General features: G+C 40.1%; 1 long non-coding RNA gene across 2 annotated transcripts in view; it reads left to right on the plus strand.

The window, feature by feature from the left end:
• Nucleotides 1-8,208: 8,208 nt before the first annotated feature.
• LOC140134040 (uncharacterized) overlaps nucleotides 8,209-21,467 on the plus strand; it is a 30,392-nt gene continuing 17,133 nt past the window's right edge. Inside the window, exons 1-2 of one of the 2 annotated variants that reach the window (XR_011856034.1) lie at nucleotides 8,209-8,328; nucleotides 9,423-9,495. This is a non-coding gene — a long non-coding RNA (uncharacterized lncRNA). Of the gene's footprint in view, nucleotides 8,329-8,807; nucleotides 8,894-9,422; nucleotides 9,496-21,467 lie in introns of those variants that run through there. The other variant, XR_011856035.1, reaches the window with a different exon arrangement.

A 21,467-nucleotide genomic window follows, 5' to 3' on the forward strand; every position in this document is an offset into this window, starting at 1 on the left:
AGAAGCAGGAGGGAGGAGCTGTACATGAGCACAAAGGTGGGGGCCATGAGTTGAGAAGTGAGTAGCACAGACAAGTCACATGTTGTTTTTTGAAATGCATCCAAACCAAAGCCCAACCCCTGGGACTACACAGATAAATATGTCAGGGTGAGAAATAAGTTACAACCCACAATTATATTGTAATGCAAAGGCTTAGAGAAAGCAGAAAGGTATATTGGAACTGCAGCTGTAATGAGCTTCTGCAACCTGTCTTTAGTGAAAAGGAGGTCCCTGGCGACAGGTTCCCTTTAACTTTGTCCAGAATTATCTCTACTATCTTCCTCAGTTTAGCCATTCTCTGAAGAAGCTGTCTCCTCTTAATATGCTGCTTACATCTGTGAAACAGTCCTTCGTTTACAGTCATTTTATAAGAGTTCTAATTACTTTTGCTCTCTTCTCACTCTGAAGGGAGGGGAGGTCATGTGATTCTCTCAGTGTATAGCTAGCAGAAGATGTGTATCTGTGCAGCTTTGTGGATACAGAAATCTCCTGAAAAGAATAAGGAACAAAATGTCCCCTGTCATCAGTGCTCTTTGGACGCTATCTACTCAGCAGGGAAGCTAACCTTTCTGAGCAAGATTCTACATTTCATGTAACTATTACACTGCTGGTCTGTACAACATATCCAATTTTCAATGTTCCTCCATGTAATAAAAGCTGCCAGCCAGTCACCATATTGATCGGTCAATGGTTCCCAAACTTCCTGTGACCAGAGACTGACTGCATAAATCAGTTTTCTCCAGGGAATGCAAGGAGGGAAGATTGGTTGTTTTGCATGCCAAAAATGTACATTTGTGCACCTTCCTTCTATCACTCATCCACATCTGTGCTTGATTCTATTGCCAACATGCCTGATGTGAAGATAAAAGCACTTTCACTTGCTGCATTAAAAAACAAGTGTTTAATGATTTAGACTGCAGGTTTTGAATCTACAGCATGTCAATTAGTGCTGATAATTTGTAATGCAGAGTTTCACCTTTGCACAGTCTTTCCGTCTTAAATTGTGAAATGCTTTGCATTTATAATTTTGTGTGCTTGTATTTTATGACAGTTTAACTAAATTGAGGGGCTTTTCTAAGTTGTCAGTCCATCCGTTCCTTCAACCAGTTCTGCCCAAGACTACTTTCTTATATTTTTTTGAATTGATTTTCTGCACTAATTTTATACATTACCTGAAATATAAGAAACACTGTATGACCTTGCTCATAGAATACACAAGCATCTTTATAATTAGTGATTTAGAATTCATCTGGAAAACTTTGATCTGACTTAATAAGTCATAGTCTTACATGTGGCAGATTATACATTTTTTATCTGGCTACTCAAATGCAATTTTAGCACAGATTGGCTCCTGTTCTGGTTAAATAATGAAGGATGTTTGTCTCATTTTGTCTTCAATTTATGCAAATTGTGAATAAAACTAGGAAAACAGAGCAGTTATATTCTCTGGGAATGATTGCTGCTTATTAGAACATTGATATCAGAGTTGTTATCTCCACAGGATGTTTTGTTCTGATTTGATTAGATGTAGGGTAATGTGAACGTGAACTTTTTCAGAGAATTCATTCTAAAGTAGTAGATCATCTTCACCTACGTTTCTAAGAAATGAAAGTTATGCACAACATAATTTACTTACAATTAAAATATTGTAAGCCCAGGAGAGTTCCTCTATGACCTGATGTTTTTTACACTAATAAAGTCTAATATGCAGAAATATCAATGATAAAATGTTTAGTTTAAAGAAAACCTGTCACCACACTAAGCCCCCCAAGACCAGAAACATTACTTTTATAAAATATATATATTACAAACCTAGAGTTTGGACACACCTTTCACAAAAAAGTGTGAAACAACTGAAAATATGACTTATTCTCTAAGTTCTTCAAAGCAGCCACTTTTTGCTTTGATTACTGCTTTGCATTCTCTTGATGAGCTTCAAAATGTAGTCACCTGAAAAGACTTCCAAAAGTCTTGAAGGAGACTTGAATCTCAATTGGGTTCAGGTCTGGTGACTGTGGAGGTCAGGTCATCTAGCGTAGCACCCCATCACTCTCCTTCTTGGTCAAGTAGCCCATCCAAAGCCTGGAGGTGTGTTTGGGGCCATAGTTGAAAAAATAAATTTATCCTGTTGAAAAATAAATGATGCTCCAACTAAACACAAACCAGATGGAATAGTATGCCACTGCAAGATTCTGTGGTAACCATGCTTGTTCAGTATACCTTCAATCATCCATCCGTTTCCAAAAGACACAATGGTTGGAACCAAACATCTCAAATTTGGACTCATCAGACCAAAGCACAGATTTCTGATGGTCCATTTCCTGTGTTCTATAGCCCAATCAAGTCTCCTCTGCTTGTTGCCTGTCATTATCAGTGGTTTCCTAGCAGCTATTTTACCATGAAGGCTGCTCTTAACAGTTCTTATAGAGATGTGTCTGCTGCTAGAACTCTGTGTGGCATTGACCTGGTCTCTAATCTGATCATCTGTTACCTTGTGATTTCTGAGGCTGGTGATTTAGATTAACTTATCCTCCGCAGCAGAGGTGACTCTTGGTCTTCCTTTCCTGGGTTGGTTTTTCTTTACTTACCTGCTTTTTTCTAGCCATAATACAAATTCTAACAGTCTATTCTGTAGGATCCACCACACTTCTGCACACACCTAATGGTCCCAACACCATTTATTAAACCTGACAGGGCACACCTGTGATGTGAGAACCTTTTCTGGTGACTACCTCTTGAAGTTCATCAAGAGAAGCCAAGAGTGTGCAAAGCAGTAATCAAAGCAAAAGGTGACTACTTTCAAGAAATATAAGACGTATTTTCAGTTGTTTCACACTTTTTTGTTAATAATATAATTCCACATGTGTTAATTCATAGTTTTGATGACAGTGTGAATCTACAATTTTTATAGTCATAAAAATACAGAAAACTCTTTTAGAAGGTGTGTCCAAACTTTTGGTCTGTACTGTATACAGGTTGCTGCACAAATGAAAAATCAGCTTTTATTATTTTGTAAGATGCAGTGAAGGTGGTGGGGCTGCTCACCAAGCAGTCAACCCTGCCTCATGACCACTGTTTGCTCTGTCCTCTCCATTCAGCTGGCATCCCAGCTCTGCCTCAATAAAACACATGTAATTGGGTCACAAAACAGATGTTTGAAAGCCAACTGAATCTAGAACTAAAAAATTTCGTAAAAGGGGGTTTTCTCTGTAAGAAAGAGTGCTTGTATAATTGAACAGTGTGTGCAACAATTCGATAATATGGAACAAAGTTCAAACTGCACTAGGGAAGTTACAACAGTTTTTATAAATCTGGGTTATTGAGTTTCAGCTCCGTCAAAAGATGACTTCAAGGCAAGAGACTGGCTAGGCCTCTCCAGGACCTGAAAATAATTGTTACAGAGACACTCCTTAGTTGCTCTGGAAGTGTGTTTCCCCTTATTAAGACCTGATATTTCCTCCAGCCACCCCCCATCTATTCTCTGCTTTTTCACTGTCTTTCTCCATAGTGTTCCTAAAGTGGAGAACCTATGGCAGGAGTGCTAGAGTGGACACGCGCACCATCTCCCCTGCCTTCTCTATATTCAGCACTGGAGCCCCAGCCAGGCAGGAAATACAGCCGCTCACTGAGAGCTTCAGTGCATTATCACACTGTAGGCTGCATGTGCATCTGTTCTCACTAGTGCTGCCTTAGTCCTGCTCCCTCCCCCTTCTCCACTGCAGCCTGGGAAGGAGAGTGAGGCAGAACTGCAGCAGCGCTGAGCACAGATAAGTCATAAGTGTAGTCACTCAGTAGGAGTGAGGAGGTCAGAAGCTACTCTATGTGGTTTTCACAGACAGCAGTTGAGTGTTCAATGTTGTAACCTGTCAGGTGGCTTTGGGACCCTAAACAACTGTAGTTTGTTCTTGTTTAGTGTCCGCTATCTATTGCCATTGAAGCCGGGGTGCACTAAGCTGCCCTCATTGACAAAATGGCACAGGTGCCAAGAGTTTTGGCTCAAGGGATGTATATATATGTGCATATATAAATATATTATATGGCCAAAGACGATTTGAAGCGATTTGATCAGAAATTCACCTGTCTGGCTCCTTTGCTGTTCAGCGCCCCCACCCCACAACACACACTTTTCCCTACACACCACCTGTCAAATTAGATTCCCCAATCCTTCATATTGCTTCTGCTACTGGCATCATAGCAACCCCCCCCCCTGCTCAGGACTATTGTCACTATTTGTGTAAGATTAAACACGGTAAGGAGTTAATAATTAATATATAGCTGAAAAATTATTTGTATGGCCATGATATTTCTCACTGTATGGCGGTAATATTTATCACTATATAGCATAGTCTGCCTCGCTGAATTGGGGTAGTATTCCTCACTGTGTAGGGGTTATATAACTCACTGTATTGCGGTAGTATTCCTCACTGTATGGGGGTAATATTTCTCACTGTATGATGGTAATATTCGTCCCTGTATTTGCTCATGCTTAGTGATATTATTGGTAATATTTGTCTTTCAATGTTGCTTTGTAGTTTTGGCACTTGGGAGCACACTTATCAGGACCTCAGAGGCCCTGAAATAATCACAAATGCTAGCCTATTGCTAGCATTAGCGACTATTTGCCCCAATCCGCCACCTTCACGCCAGTGGGAAGTGAGGGGGGGGGCAGGAGTGGGCCAGCGTGGGGCGCTGCCTGGCATAGAATAAACGTGGCGCAGCCTCCTGCCCCGATACATCAAGAGACTTCCGCTAACTTTGGCAACCCAAATGAGACATATTGAGGGAGGTTTATTAATCTGTCCACGACAGGATTCTGTCATAGTTTGCAATGTAAAAAAAACTGTCTGTACCCCATATATAAAGGGTTTTAGACAGTTTTCTGGCGCTCCTATGACCAGCTCGTCAAAAGGGGTGTGGCATAATAAAAACAGGGCGTGGACTCTTGCCAAAAAAGTCAGTTCGCAAGAAATACTGCTGACCTGGCAGAATAGTGTCCTAATTTTCTAAGGCAACTAATAGGAGGTGTAGGACTAGACAGTCTTATACTAGGACAGTTTAGACACTTTTTATAAATGTGCCCCAATAAGCTAGCTCTGTACTCTGCTTAGTAGCTGGCACTGTGAGACGCCTTTTTTTCCCCCAAGGTTTACAAAGAGTTATAATTAAATTCTACACTGGCTTTTTAAGCCACTTTTATGTGAATTTCCAGTGACCATGCCACGTTTAACTTACTGTATGTTCCTTTATTTTGTCCATTAATAAACCAATGGATATCTGTATTATTTTTATTTTGAATAGATAGATTGTAAATTATAATGATGGCTTATTTATTTATAAAGTGATTAAAAAAAAACATAAATGAGGAAATGTCTTTTTCCCTCACGCGGCGATAAATGTGAGGACGTCTTTCCTCCCACCAGAGATGGACTTGGGTGATATTTATCATTATTTTTCTATGCTCATATTGCTGACTTCATGTTATTATCGTCATTACTATTGATTATTGTTTGACCTGCATCTTATCTGCACTTTGTCCATACCATATAGATAGCCACATCGTTAGGCATTGGTGAGGAGGAGCACACTGTTACATTTCTACAGTGGCCGAGTGGCACATAAGGATGTGTCCATTTTTATGTGTTTTTAGAGTATACCAATAAAATTGTGTATTTTATTACAGTTAAAAGATTGTTTTTGGTTCATGACATTGGCCGGGTAGGTTATTTAGCACTTTATCCCGGGAGCTTTCCCTTCCGTTCGGTCTTTTTTATGTTATCAGGCATACAAATTCCAGCAGCCACAATGTCAATGGAAATACTCTTATCTTATTAAAGCTCTAGTAGCTAACCTGTATTGCCATCTTGTGGCCATTCAGTGTAACCATACACAAGTGCGTTAAAGGAAATCTACCATTTGTTTTTATGCATTGTGAACCAAACATACCTTGAGAATGCTGTAGCTACACTGATGCAGAAACATATCTTGTTTAATACCTGAACTGAATGGTTTTGCTAAAAAAAACTATTATAACATTCAGGACCTTAGGAAAGCTGGGTCCAGCCTGGCTGCCATACATAAACACATTACTTCCACATTTCACTATCTAGACAGGACTAATCCACCTGAGCTGGATGACCCATATACATTAGCTGGGGGATGGCGCAGTGATTGATTACAGGCGGTCCCCTACTTAAGAACACTCAACTTACATACGACCCCTAGTTACAAATGGACCTCTGGATATTGGTTATTTATTGTACTTTAGTCTTAGGCTACAATAAACAGATATAACAGTTATCTTAGGTGTCTGTAATGAAGCTTTATTGATAATCCTGATTCTTATGAAAATCCAATATTTTTAAAATCCAATTGTCACAGAGACCAAAAAAGTTCTGGCTGGGATTACAATGATAAAATATACAGTTCCGACTTACATACAAATTCAACTTAAGAACAAACCTACAGACCCTATCTTGTATGTAACCCGAGGACTGCCTGTACTTCTACCTGTCAGGGTCAACACAGTGATTATATTCTCAGCAGGGATTAAACAAGATATGTGTCTGCATCAGTGTAGCTACAGCATTCTCAAGGTATGTTTGATTCACAATGCAGACAAGCAAATGGAAGATTTCCTTCAAATAAAGTGCACTGTAAAAATCATATCAGATAACAGTCAAGTATAAATTATAATGGATTTTATTATGTAAGTTAACATTCATGAAAAATTCACATTGCATTATGTATATTTTACTGATACTGGGGCACATGTATCATAGTTTCAGCTAGCCAAATTGTCTAATTTTAGCGACTTTTGCAGTTTTTGCGCCATTTTTGCAACTTTTCTTTTTCAAGCACGCCTTGGTCTGCACCTTTGTGCAGTGTTCCTTATGTATCTTTGTTTTCCAGATGTTCTGTGCGACTTTTCACTTAGGTTTCACTTTTTAGCGCCTTTTTTGCAACTTTTTTAGGCGCAAATCTGCATATGGTCCAGGGCAGGTACAAAGGAAGTTTTTTTTTCATGGACCCGATTTTAACATGTAAATTGGAATTATTTGACATGCTTAAATGTTTATCATTTTGCACAATAACCTCTTTTGTCAAAATTCTTAAATTTTTGCTTTTTTTTTTTAATCGGTTACTTCTAAGGGTCACACGTAGCGGTTTTATTGCATTTTTTATGCATTTTGAAACTAATTGCAACAGCTGAGGAGAGGTGATTTGCCTTATTTCATTACTGTTAACATTTGTGTTTACAAAATGCAATATAAACGCCTCCTTAACGCATGTGTTAACATTGTGTTTACTATGTGTTTTGTACATTCAAATGTTAAAAGTAATTAAATAAGACAAATCACCTCTTCTCAGCTGTTGTAATTAGTTTCAAAATCCATTAAAAATTAAACATGTTAAATCCCAAATTAACAGTAGGGTCCACTCCAGCATATAACCCCCTCACGTGGCCTATGTCCATGTGGATTTGAGACATTTGTAACAAAAAGTCTCAAAAAGAAGCCAAAATTTGCGCCTGCCAGGATAGGAAAACCTTAACATGTATCACAAGTAAAAAGACAGAATAATACATAAGGCGCAAAAACTATCTGCCAAAAGCCTCTAAAATTCACCTCAGAGAGACCAAACTATGATACATGTGCACCAATGAGTTTAAGTGTGTATTGCCTTTTGCAGAGTTGTATTTTACAGTATTTCTTGACGGTTTGGTGTTTGAACAGAGAATTCCCTGATGGACCTAGGTACTGGTGGTTTATTTATAAACAGAGATTAGTTCTGGTGCTTTAATGTATGAAATCTGGTTGTGGTGTTGTAAACGGGTACAGAACTTTGTTCCAGTGGTCATGTGGTTATGTATGGGGCTTGGTTCTGCTGCTGTATATAAATACGGATATATATAAGTATATAAATATGGATGTATATAAGTATGGAGTTCAGTTCTGGTTCTATACCAGAACTGAACTCCATATATAAATATATATAGTGTGTGTTTTGAAACTTCCAGTAACAGGGCAGCACTTTATTGAGATTCCGCCTTTTAAAGGTAATTACTGCCAAGTCTACTGGAAGATATATGAGTAAGCTGCAGGGATTATGATGTCATAGGACAAAATCTTTGGAGTATTCCATAGTACACACAGCTTCAACGGTTCTGTGAAGGATTGAGGTGAGCCTGTGCATTCTGCACCCTGTTTTTACTGTGCCTGGCTTTCTCCTCCGTAAATCAACTACTAGCTGTAATTTCACCTTCACGAAGAGCATCCTATCAAAATCTAGGTAAGTAATACTGCAATCCTTCCTGATAAGCTACTCCCCTTTCAATGTAAGCTCCACCCTTTTTCAATCAAAAGTGTATAAAACACATTCCAAATGTGGAGCAAAACTAGAATGCTAGTTTTTAATTTGCATTTTTCAAGAATCATGAAAATATTTTTATAAATACATTTTTATTCAGAAAAGCATATTATATGAGAATCTATGGGGGGTACATATAAACAGGGAGCTAGAAGCCATTTATGTAACTGACCCAAAATAAGTAAATATACACAATATATTATATTACTGATACTGTACAGCATATAGTGGATATAGGAGTAAGCGTACTGTGTGAAAATGGAGCAGTCCATTTTATTTACTGTATACAGAGTCCCTGTCCTGGTTTGTTTGTTCCACAAGCTTCAGCCAATAGCAAAGCAGCATTATATGAAAAGTGGGTGTGGCTTTATCAACTGTCACCTTCTTTGTAAAGTGCAGCAGCTGTCTATGTCCTGGGTAATTACACTACAAGGAAGATGTAAAGCGTTGGTGTTGGGGGAGCAGTCCTACCAAAATCCACCATCTGGTACGTTACATCCAGTCACTTCCACTTGTAGTTGATGTACAGTATCTTTACATGATGCAGAATTTTATACTGTCATTTATGTATCTCATACATTGGATGGAGTTTTAGGAGACTCTGACAACTGACACCAAGTGATGTGTGGGAGGGAAAGGCCAATGACATAAGGGTTTGGAGTGTGATACAGATTTACTGATGAAGGTACAACGAATCATGGCTCTAACTAACTGCTACATAGTAAAACTATCCTGTAACTGACCATGTGTATATATATGTATAGATGTGTGTGTATATATATGTATAGATGTGTGTGTGTGTGTGTGTGTATATATATATATATATATATATATTTATAGATTAGGGGCTCATGTAATTACTACTGGAAGGCAGTGATAGGCCCGGGCAGCTACCATCTTGTACAGTTGCCTTGGCAACCCACCCGCCATGCCTGGCAATGTATGTCCCTGCAGGAGACACCTGGAGAGATACCTGCAGTCACTTCACTGAATATAATTTCTATTTTTTATTTCAGATTAGGAGACGTGATGTGATGGATCCTCTGATGGACGAGACGTCTTCCTGCTGGATGTGGAGACCAGTCACTGGTGAGTTACATCCTCCACTCAGTGACATCACATCTCATCATTTGTATCTTTACCAACTTATTTACTCCAGCTCAGTGGATTCACACAGAACCTGTCACACATTGGGGGGGATTTACTAATTGTGCCGCAAGGACGACTGTCGGCGTTGGAGATCAGTCTCTTTGAAGCACAGCCCGATGTATTAAAGTGGTGCACGGCTGTTAGTGATTACTGGGTAGACGGAACTAATCAGTTGCTCTCAGACCAATTTTTTCCTGGTCTGTTGTGAGCCTAAATTAGCGCCTAAAAGTGCCGGCAAAATCCACATAAATGTGGAGGATAATGTGGAAATGTTAGGCCACGCCCACTTGTCCCAAAAAAACCTGAAGGTGTCGGGATAGTCGGAAACATCTGTTGTTTCTGGCGGGAACTCGTTATAAATGATCCGCAACAATTCTGCGCCCAAAAAAAAGTAAAATCCCAGCATTTTTTGGGTGCAGATACGATAATACATGTCCCCCATTGTATTGTATTGGGTTTAATCTAAGACATGTACATTTTACATGTACGGCTCTGTTCACACTATTAACAGTTATGTTTCACAGCGCATTATGGACTATCTTTTAGGCTATGTCTAAAACATGGCCACCATCTTGAAAGTTGCCATATTGCATCAAGGGAAGGTTTTTCCTATGGGAAGGTGGTGATATCAATGAAATGGTGATGACGTATGAATGAAGAACACAATTACTTGAATCTATAGTAAAAATCATATTTGTGATATTTCTTGTGTTTCTAAAGTTATAAATCCAGAAACTGTAACAACAACTGGGAACATTCCCTGCACTTCACAGTTATTACATGTGTTCAATGTTGTCCCTGATGCTAAATCCAGGGGTGAAGGCAACAGATCCAATCACTATGAACCTGCATGAGAATCTATGGGGAATATCTGCATATTAATACTGTGAATACTTCATTGATATCTATGTGTGTACCATATGTGACCGTTACATAAGGAAGGGGGGGGGGGATTCAGGGCCTTCTGTGCTCTGTTGTATTTTATGTATTTTATCATGTGTATGTAATAAAGCTTTTGTTGTTAATGACTACTGAGTAATATTTATTTGTCCACATCCACTTTTGCTTGTAGATGTTTCTCTAAAGTAAATTAAGACCCCTATCCCTCAACAAATAAGGGGGGCTTCTTACTTTATCATTGCTACAATAGATAATAAACCTCATTATAGGGGTCTTAATTTATTAAAAGGAGCCATGTATATTATTGTTAATTTGAAGGGTCTCAATTCTATGGTCTCAATTTATTATACAATAATTATTTTGATGGCAACAAATATAATATTCTCTCTGGAGAAGCTCTAACAGATGCCGGATATGACAGGGCGAGGGGCCATTTTGTACACACAAGCTTTTCTCAAGCCCCGGATTAGAAAAGGCTTGATGATGTTAAAGGAAATCTATCACCAGGATGAAGGAATGTAAACCAAGCACACTGACATACTGACAGGATCCGCCCTTCTTTAAGCTTCTTGTGCCTTTGTTTTTAAGAAAAAAGGTTTTAAAAATTATGCAAATGAACCATTAACACCTATGGAGCTCGGTGCCCCTCAGGCTTATTTTATTACTTTTAAAGGCCTTTTTTTGCAAAAACCAGGGCATAAAAAGCTAAAAGAAGAGCAGGTCCTGCGAGAGGGGGCACACACCATTATGTCAGTGCGCTTGGTGTACAATCCTTCATCCTGGTGGTAGATGTCCATTAAAGCTTCTCCAGTGACTGCAGCCTACCTACCTGTGTATTATGTGTAGTGTAATGAATTACAGGCTGAGGGGCTATTTATTTTTATTCAGGAGGTTCTATATAATGTATTCAATGAGCATAAAGTCTTTTATAACTTATGGAGAGTCACAGTGTATATGTCATATATGCAGGGGGCACAGTTGTGTTGTGGGGAAACAATAGTCCAGAGCCGACTCATTGAGATTATCACCTTCCCTCTGTCCACACTATTTATTTTCCTGTATCTGCAAACAATGGCTCTCTTGTCTGTCTTTGTGGTCAGTGTGTCTTCAGCATTATTATTATTTAATTTTTTGAGCCACATGCCTGTAAAGACAGTCTGTATGTCTCCCACATGTCATCGGTTTTTGTGGCTAAAAATCAGAATGCAGACGATTGATGCCAGTAACTTGTCCAAAGTTGGACTATCACATGACTGTGTTACCGAGCAACTGATACGCAAATATGAATGGCAACCGGATGACACCATTTGTGGGGCATCAGTATTTTTCACAGCATTTCTCCTGCCACTTCCACCTATTATTGCTGTGGATGCAGAATGTAGTGATATGTGAATGTACTCATACTAGCCAAGGACATATGTCCAGAGGAAGTTTCCACCCTCTTGGGCAGTAGATGATTACTTACACATAACCTTAAAGAGGTCATATCATAATATAAACAAAACTTCCATTACATAGGTCAGGGGTTAAGCAGCAATCTGTGCCATTCAGCATCTCAGACTTGAGATCACATTGGTTGAGCTGTTTCCTTCTGCAAGCCACTAACATACGCGATTGTGGGTATCCATGGACGCATGTGTGATCTTACCAGTGAAGCATCCTTGGATACCTCCGATCGCTTGCAGATGGATACGGCACTGAAGCCATTGCCTGCGCTACATGACAGAAAAGTTATAAAGATTGTGCCTCAGTATAGTACTTTCAGATCTATGTTAAAGTGCCTCTGTTAGTCATGTGCAGCATCTTCAGTATGCTCCGGAAAGCTGCTGCCATGTGTATCTAAGAACACACACACATCCTTGGTTACCCTCAATCTATTGGTTTGCAGTAGGAAACATGAGAGATTTTACAGGAGAAACTAAGGACCTGATGCGCTGTGAAAGAAGGGGTGGGTGTAAACCGGGGACTGCTTGTGTTACCATTTTCTAATACAGGCATTCCCCAGGTTACATACAAGATAGGTTCTGTAGGTTTGTTCTTAAGTTGAGTTTGTATGTAAGTCTTCCCATAGTTTGTTCATTTCGTCCCTAAATACCATTAGGTCGTTCTGTATAGATCCCACTTGGGTACAGGCAGTCCCCGGGTTACATACAAGATAGGTTCTGTAGGTTTGTTCTTAAGTTAAGTTTGTATGTAAGTCGGAACTGTATACTTTATAATTGTAACCCCAGACAAATTTTTTTTGGTCTCTGTGACAATTGGATTTTAAAAATGTTGGATTGTCATAAGAACCAGGATTAACATTAAATCTTAATTACAGGCACCATTGATAACTGTTAAAGCTGTTTATTGTAGCCTAGGACTAAAGTACAGTAAATTACCAAAATCCAGTGGTCCGTTTGTAACTAGGGGTCGTATGTAAGTCAGGTGTTCTTAAGTAGGGGACCGCCTGTATTTAATTTTTCCAATAGCCGACTTAGATTCGTCAACTTTTGTCTTAGTTTCTTTAACAGCAGCAAGGATTTCTGCTAAAGTTTCTTTTAATTCCCATGGGGGGGGGGGGGTCCTCATTCTGTAATGGTAAAAATCTGGACCCTTCTTCTGACCCTTCTTGCTCCTTAGGAGTCTGTCTAGTCTTAGCAGGTGAAGCTTTCCAAATCTTATCTATCCCACCGCCAGACTTCCTTTGAACATTCTTGGGGCCCATTTTAGAAAGAGATCTAGAGCAGTGGTTCTCAACCTTTCTAATGCTGTGACCCCGCAATACAGTTCCTCATGTTGCGGTGACCCCAAACCATGTACAAGAATATAACTACTATAATACTGCCCCCTATGTACAAGAATACAACTACTTTAATACTGTCCCCTATGTACAAGCATATAACTACTATAATACTGCCCCCTATGTACAAGCATATAACTAGTATAATGCTGCCCCCTATGTACAAGAATATAACTACTATAATACTTCCCCCTATGTACAAGAAAATAACTACTATAATACTGCCCCATATGTACAAGCATATAACTACTATAATACTGTCCCCTATGTACAAGTATATAACTACTATAATACTGCCCCCTATGTACAAGAATATAACTACTATAATACTGCCCCATATGTACAAGCATATAACTACTATAATACTGTCCCCTATGTACATGAATATAACTACTATAATACTGCCCCCTATGTACAAGAATATAACTACTATAATACTGTACCCTATGTACATGAATATAACTACCATAATACTGCCTCCTATGTACAGAAATATAACTACTATAATACTTCCACCTATGTACAAGAATATAACTACTATAATACTGCCTCCTATGTACAGGAAAATAACTACTATAATACTGCCCCCCTATGTACAAGAATATAACTACTATAATACTTCCCCTATGTACAAGAATATAACTACTTTAATACTGCCCCCTATGTACAAGAATATAACTACTATAATACTGCCCCCTAGTTCTAGTTCTCCCTCCTACCCCCAGTTCTAATCCTCCACTGCTGCCACCAGTTCTAGTCTCCCCCTCCTGCCCCAGTTTTGGTCACCCCCTCCTGCCACCAGTTCTAGTTTACCCACCCCTTGCTGCTCCCAGTTCTAGTCCCCCCTCCTGCCCCCAGTTCTAGTTCCCAGCTCCTGCCCCCAGTTCTAGTTCCCCCCCTGCTGCCCCCAGTTTTGGTTCCCCCTTGCTGCGTCCAGTTCTAGAGCCCCCCTCCTGCCCCAGTTTTGCCCCCCCTCTGCTGCCCCCAGTTTTGGTTCCCCCCTCCTGCCCCAGTTCTAGTGCCCCCCTCCTACCCCAGTTTTGCCCCCCCCCTGCTGCCCCCAGTTTTGGTTCCCCCCTTGCTGCCCCCAGTTTTGGTTCCCCCCCTGCTGCCCCCAGTTCTAGTCCACCCCTGCTGCGTCCAGTTCTAGCGCCCCCCTGCTGCTCCATTTGTAGTGACCCCCTGCTGCCCCAGTTGCAGTGCCCCCCTGCTGGCCCCAGTTCTAGCCCCTTCCCCCCCTGCTGCCCCCAGTTCTAGTCCCTTCCCCCCCTGCTGCCCCCAGGTCTAGTTCCCCCCTTCCTGCCCCCAGTGTTTGTGTGCCCCCCTGCTGCTTTAAGTTGCAGTTTCTACTCACTGAGCAGAGCAGTCCTGTTCCGCGGGAGTCTGTGTAGAGGAGAAGCTGGAGGGTCATGTGATGATGACATCACCACAGGTCCTCAAGCTTCCCCTGTATGCAGAAGCCGGCAGGTCCTGAAGCAGTGAGTGCTTATTACACAAGTCCCTGCGATTTGGTCGTTCGACCCCCGCACAGGTTGAGAACTGCTGATCTAGAGCGAACCTTTACCTTACTAAGAGGAAATTCAGGGAGCTTTCTGGAATGTTACAACCTTAATACAATAAGTTCCAATATAATGACAGCATTAGTAACCAGACCAACCACTCTCAGATTTACGTACCGAACCTACTGACCTTATAAATTTAGCTTACAGAATATACCAGGGTAAAATAAAACCGCTGTTAATAAATTTAAGTTAGTCCAGTTAGTTGCACATCAAGCAAGAGCACAGTATAGTAAAATGAACAAAGTAGCTTAAAGGAAACCTATCACTTGGGATAGGGCTTATAAGCTGGACATGCCGTGCACCAGCTCAAAGTGAGCTGGTGCCGGCGCTTATCTCCGTTATGTTTTTAAACAGTTTTAAAGTGTTTTTACAGTTTATTAATGTTTATATCCTTACTAGCTTCCCCGCACTGGGGTCCGCGCTCAGCGCACCATGCGCGCTACCACTTCCTATTAAGATGCACGCACGGTCGTGCGCATGGTGTGCCGGTGTGGGGAAGCTAGTAAGGATATAAACATTAATAAACTGTAAAAACACTTTAAAACTGTTTAAAAACATAACGGAGATAAGCGCCGGCATCAGCTCATCCGGAGCTGGTGCGCGGCATGTCCTGCTTATAAGCCCTATCCAAAGTGGTAGGTTTCCTTTAAGCAGTAAAGTGGTTAGTGTTACTTGTCAGTATTAGCAACTGCTGTGGCTTTAGTTGCTCTCAATAGACAAATCAAATACACTGTCAAAACAAATCTTTCCGGCGAGCGCCAACCATCAAGCGGGGACTCGAACAGGCATGACCACGTAGGAGGTGTTTAGGGAGGGGCGGCTGTGACGCTCACTTACGTCCCGCCTTCACGCACCAACCCCCCACGAGTTTGTATGTAAGTCAGAACCCTATACTTTTTTATTGTAACCCCAGTCAAAATTTTTTTGGTCTCTGTGACAATTGGATTTTAAAAATGTTGGATTGTCATAAGAACCAGGATTAACACTAAAGCTTCATTACAGACACCTCTGATAACTGTTACAGCTGTTTATTGTAGTCTAGGACTGAAGTACAGCAAATTACCAAAATCCAGAGGTCCGTTTGTAACTAGGGGTCGTATGTAAGTCAGTTGTTCTTAAGTAGGGGACCGCCTGTACCTGTTTCTTTTTTATAGTTCAGTTTACAGAGTTTGGTAAGGTGTAACTTTTTGTGGGATAAGTTGATGTTTGATCACTTTTTCTGCATAAGTTGGGAGGTAGGAGTGTGTGGTGGCCTCCTACACAGAGAAACAGGTTATTTGTAAAAAGTGCATTACATTTCACATTAGTATCTTCCCATGTGAAAGTTGAAATAGCTGCTGAAAGTTGTAATTCTTCAGCCGTATGCATGAGGGGGCCGGTCAACACACCCCCCTACATGCCCCTGTCAGTCAGGTACCTGTAAGTCAGGGACCAGCAGTGTGTGTATAGCGCAATCGCTGCCGGCTCTATGCGATGCTGTGCGCTGACAGCGCCCGCAGAGGGGCTTATTCACAGCAAGTCTTACAGGTCCATGACTGATAGGGGGTGTGTCGGCAGGCCCCCTCATGAATACGGCTGACTGCTAGGAGACTTGTACGACGATCTGACCTCTTTTTCAATAAATATAAAGGGGCTGGTGACAGGATGAGGGGTAGCTAATTTGCTTAGGGTGTTTTTCCTGGGTGACAGGTCCTCTTTAAGCCATGGACAGACAGTACAGGATTGCTGTGGACATCCACTATGTTCTTACTATAAATTGCTGTCAGAGCTTGTGCTGTGGTCAACCCGCACGTGCCCCATGTGTCACCAGCCCTAGGCACTTTGCGGACCTAGAGCAGGGGTACGTTATCTCTATTTTGTGGGCCGCCAATAGGAAGTGACTGCCTGTGCTGCAAATATGACTAGACGCTGTTGTATTTGCAGTGCGGACAGTCAGCTCGAACCAGGGGCAGTAGATGTGCTGCCCTGTGACAGAGCCCAAAAGAAAATAATGGGGCTTTGAGTTAGACCACCAAAAACCAGCTAGCTCACAGCCACAATACAAGCTCATGTGCATGAGGCCTTACACTTTGTCATCTAAATGCTAGCTGTCTACAGACATGCCGGTAACATCCAGGCTGCTTTGAAAAGAAAGAAATGATTTATGTTGCTGTTTGTTTAGAGAGGAAAAAGTTCTGACAGCTTCTGCACGATTGTTCTGAGTGTAAAAATGTATGTACAGGTCCTCTCATACATGCACATACCTAGCTGTGACATGCAGGCAGATGTAAAGATGTCCTCCCACTTCTCAGTCCTAGCTCAGCAGTGAAGGGTCAGGATGAGGATGACAGGGCACAGCACATGCTGCAGGCCATGGACGTCATCTTCTCATGCTGCTCTGAGTGTGAATGCTGTGCAGGGAGACCTCCCCCGCCCCTCCTCACTGACCCGTCTTCTTCACTGACCGGGATCTTTGTTGCAGCCTTGAGGAGAGTGTGCTATAGATAATGTAAAGCAGCACATTGATAGTGATTGCTGCCAGGCCCTACTGGACCCAGCATCTCTGAAGCTGTAGTGCGTAGAGACCTGCTGCAGGACACATACGGAGCTCTGCACCCACTGTCACCTTCCTACAGCGTTGTGGCGCTTAGGAGTAATGTGCTCACAGTAAGTACTGACGGGAACTGCCCGAGTGCTGGAGGCTTATGAGAGACCACTGCTGGGCCAGTCTGACCCTGAATGAGCTTAGTAGTACTATGACTATATAATGGAGGATAGGAGTAGTAGTATTGTGCAGTACCCAAATATAAAGAATAAGTGTAGTAGTACTATGACCATATAATGGAGTATAGGAGTAGTAGTATTGTGCAGTACCCAAATAGAAAGAATGAGCGTAGTAGTACTATGACCATATAATGGAGGATAGGAGTAGTAGTATTGTGCAGTACGCAAATAAAAAGAATGAGCGTAGTAGTACTATGACCATATAATGGAGGATAGGAGTAGTAGTATTGTGCAGTACCCAAATATAAAGAATGAGTGTAGTAGTACTATGACTATATAATGGAGGATAGGAGTAGTAGTATTGTGCAGTACCCAAATATAAAGAATGAGCGTAGTAGTACTATGACTATATAATGGAGAATAGGAGTTGTAGTATTGTGCAGTACCCAAATATAAAGAATGAGCTTGGTAGTACTATGACCATATAATGGAGGATAGGAGTAGTAGTATTGTGCAGTACGCAAATAAAAAGAATGAGCGTAGTAGTACTATGACCATATAATGGAGGATAGGAGTAGTAGTATTGTGCAGTACCCAAATATAAAGAATGAGTGTAGTAGTACTATGACTATATAATGGAGGATAGGAGTAGTAGTATTGTGCAGTGCAGTACCCAAATATAAAGAATGAGCGTAGTAGTACTATGACTATATAATGGAGAATAGGAGTTGTAGTATTGTGCAGTACCCAAATATAAAGACTGAGCGTAGTAGTACTATGACTATATAATGGAGGATAGGAGTAGAAGTATTGTGCAGTACCCAAATATAAAGAATAAGCGTAGTAGTACTATGACTATATAATGGAGGATAGGAGTAGTAGTATTGTGCAGTACCCAAATATTAAGAAGGAGCGTAGTAGTACTATGACTATATAATGAAGGATAGGAGTAGTAGTATTGGGCAGTGCCCAAATATAAAGAATAAGCATAGTAGTACTATGACTATATAATGGAGGATAGGAGTAGTAGTATTGTGCAGTGCCCAAATATAAAGAATAAGCGTAGTAGTACTATGACTATATAATGGAGGATAGGAGTAGTAGTATTGTGCAGTGCCCAAATATAAAGAATAAGCGTAGTAGTACTATGACCATATAATGGAGGATAGGAGTAGAAGTATTGTGCAGTACCCAAATATAAAGAATGAGCGTAGTAGTACTATGACTATATAATGGGGGATAGGAGTAGTAGTATTGTGCAGTACCCAAATATAAAGAATGAGCGCAGTAGTACTATGACTATATAATGGAGGATAGGAGTAGAAGTGCTGTGCAGTGCCCAAATATAAAGAATAAGTGTAGGAGTACTATGACTATATAATGGAGGATAGGAGTAATAATATTGTGCAGTACCCAAATATAAAGAATGAGCGTAGTAGTACTATGACTATATAATGGAGGATAGGAGTAGTAGTATTGTGCAGTACCCAAATATAAAGAATGAGCGTAGTAGTACTATGACTATATAATGGAGGATAGGAGTAGTAGTATTGTGCAGTACCCAAATATAAAGAATGAGCGTAGTAGTACTATGACTATATAATGGAGGATAGGAGTAGTAGTATTGTGCAGTGCCCAAATATAAAGAATAAGCGTAGTAGTACTATGACTATATAATGGAGGATAGGAGTAGAAGTATTGTGCAGTACCCAAATATAAAGAATGAGCGTAGTAGTATTATGACTATATAATGGAGGATAGGAGTAGTAGTGTTGTGCAGTGCCCAAATATAAAGAATGAGCGTAGTAGTACTATGACTATATAATGGAGGATAGGAGTAGTAGTATTGTGCAGTACCCAAATAGAAAGAATAAGCGTAGTAGTACTATGACCATATAATGGAGGATAGGAGTAGTAGTATTGTGCATTATTTGCAGTACCAAAATATAAAGAATGAGCGTAGTAGTACTATGACTATATAATGGAGGATAGGAGTAGTAGTATTGTGCAGTACCCAAATATAAAGAATGAGCGAAGTAGTACTATGACTATATAATGGAGGATAGGAGTAGTAGTATTGTGCAGTACCCAAATATAAAGAATAAGCGTAGTAGTACTATGACTATATAATGGAGGATAGGAGTAGAAGTATTGTATAGTACCCAAATATGAAGAATGAGCGTAGTAGTACTATGACTATATAATGGAGGATAGGAGTAGTAGTATTGTGCAGTACCCAAATATAAAGAATGAGCGTAGTAGTACTATGACTATATAATGGAGGATAGGAGTAGTAGTATTGTGCAGTACCCAAATATAAAGAATGAGCGTAGTGGTACTATGACTATATAATGGAGGATAGGAGTAGTAGTATTGTGCAGTACCCAAATATAAAGAATGAGCGTAGTAGTACTATGACTAAATAATGGAGGATAGGAGTAGTAGTATTGTGCAGTACCCAAATATAAAGAATAAGTGTAGTAGTACTATGACTATATAATGGAGGATAGGAGTAGTAGTATTGTGCAGTACCCAAATATAAAGAATGAGCGTAGTAGTACTATGACTATATAATGGAGGATAGGAGTAGTAGTATTGTGTAGTACCCAAATATAAAGAATGAGCGTAGTGGTACTATGACTATATAATGGAGGATAGGAGTAGAAGTATTGTGCAGTACCCAAATATAAAGAATGAGCGTAGTAGTACTATGACTATATAATGGAGGATAGGAGTAGTAGTATTGTGCAGTACCCAAATATAAAGAATAAGCATAGTAGTACTATGACTATAAAATGGAGGATAGGAGTAGTAGTATTGTGCAGTACCCAAATATAAAGAATGAGCGTAGTAGTACTATGACTATATAATGGGGGATAGGAGTAGTAGTATTGTGCAGTACCCAAAAATAAAGAATAGGCGTAGTAGTACTATGACTATATAGAGGAGGATAGGAGTTGTAGTATTGTGCAGTACCCAAATATAAAGAATGAGCGTAGTAGTACTATGACTATATAATGGAGGATAGGAGTAGTAGTATTGTGCAGTGCCCAAATATAAAGAATAAGCGTAGTAGTACTATGACTATATAATGGAGGATAGGAGTAGTAGTATTGTGCAGTACCCAAATATAAAGAATGAGCGTAGTAGTACTATGACTATATAATGGAGGATAGGAGTAGAAGTATTGTGCAGTACCCAAATATAAAGAATGAGCGTAGTAGTACTATGACCATATAATGGAGGATAGGAGTAGTAGTATTGTGCAGTACCCAAATATAAAGAATGAGCGTAGTAGTACTATGACTATATAATGGAGGATAGGAGTAGTAGTATTGTGCAGTGCCCAAATATAAAGAATAAGCGTAGTAGTACTATGACTATATAATGGAGGATAGGAGTAGCAGTATTGTGCAGTACCCAAATATAAAGAATAAGCGTAGTAGTACTATGACTATATAATGGAGGATAGGAGTAGTAGTATTGTGCAGTACCCAAATATAAAGAATGAGCGTAGTAGTACTATGACTATATAATGGAGGATAGGAGTAGAAGTATTGTGCAGTACCCAAATATAAAGAATGAGCGTAGTAGTACTATGACCATATAATGGAGGATAGGAGTAGTAGTATTGTGCAGTACCCAAATATAAAGAATGAGCGTAGTAGTACTATGACTATATAATGGAGGATAGGAGTAGTAGTATTGTGCAGTGCCCAAATATAAAGAATAAGCGTAGTAGTACTATGACTATATAATGGAGGATAGGAGTAGCAGTATTGTGCAGTACCCAAATATAAAGAATAAGCGTAGTAGTACTATGACTATATAATGGAGGATAGGAGTAGTAGTATTGTGCAGTACCCAAATATAAAGAATGAGCGTAGTAGTACTATGACTATATAATGGAGGATAGGAGTAGAAGTATTGTGCAGTACCCAAATATAAAGAATGAGCGTAGTAGT

This window comes from Engystomops pustulosus, chromosome 5 (genome assembly GCF_040894005.1).
Source record: "Engystomops pustulosus chromosome 5, aEngPut4.maternal, whole genome shotgun sequence".
In the NCBI taxonomy this organism is placed as follows: Eukaryota; Metazoa; Chordata; class Amphibia; order Anura; family Leptodactylidae; genus Engystomops; species Engystomops pustulosus.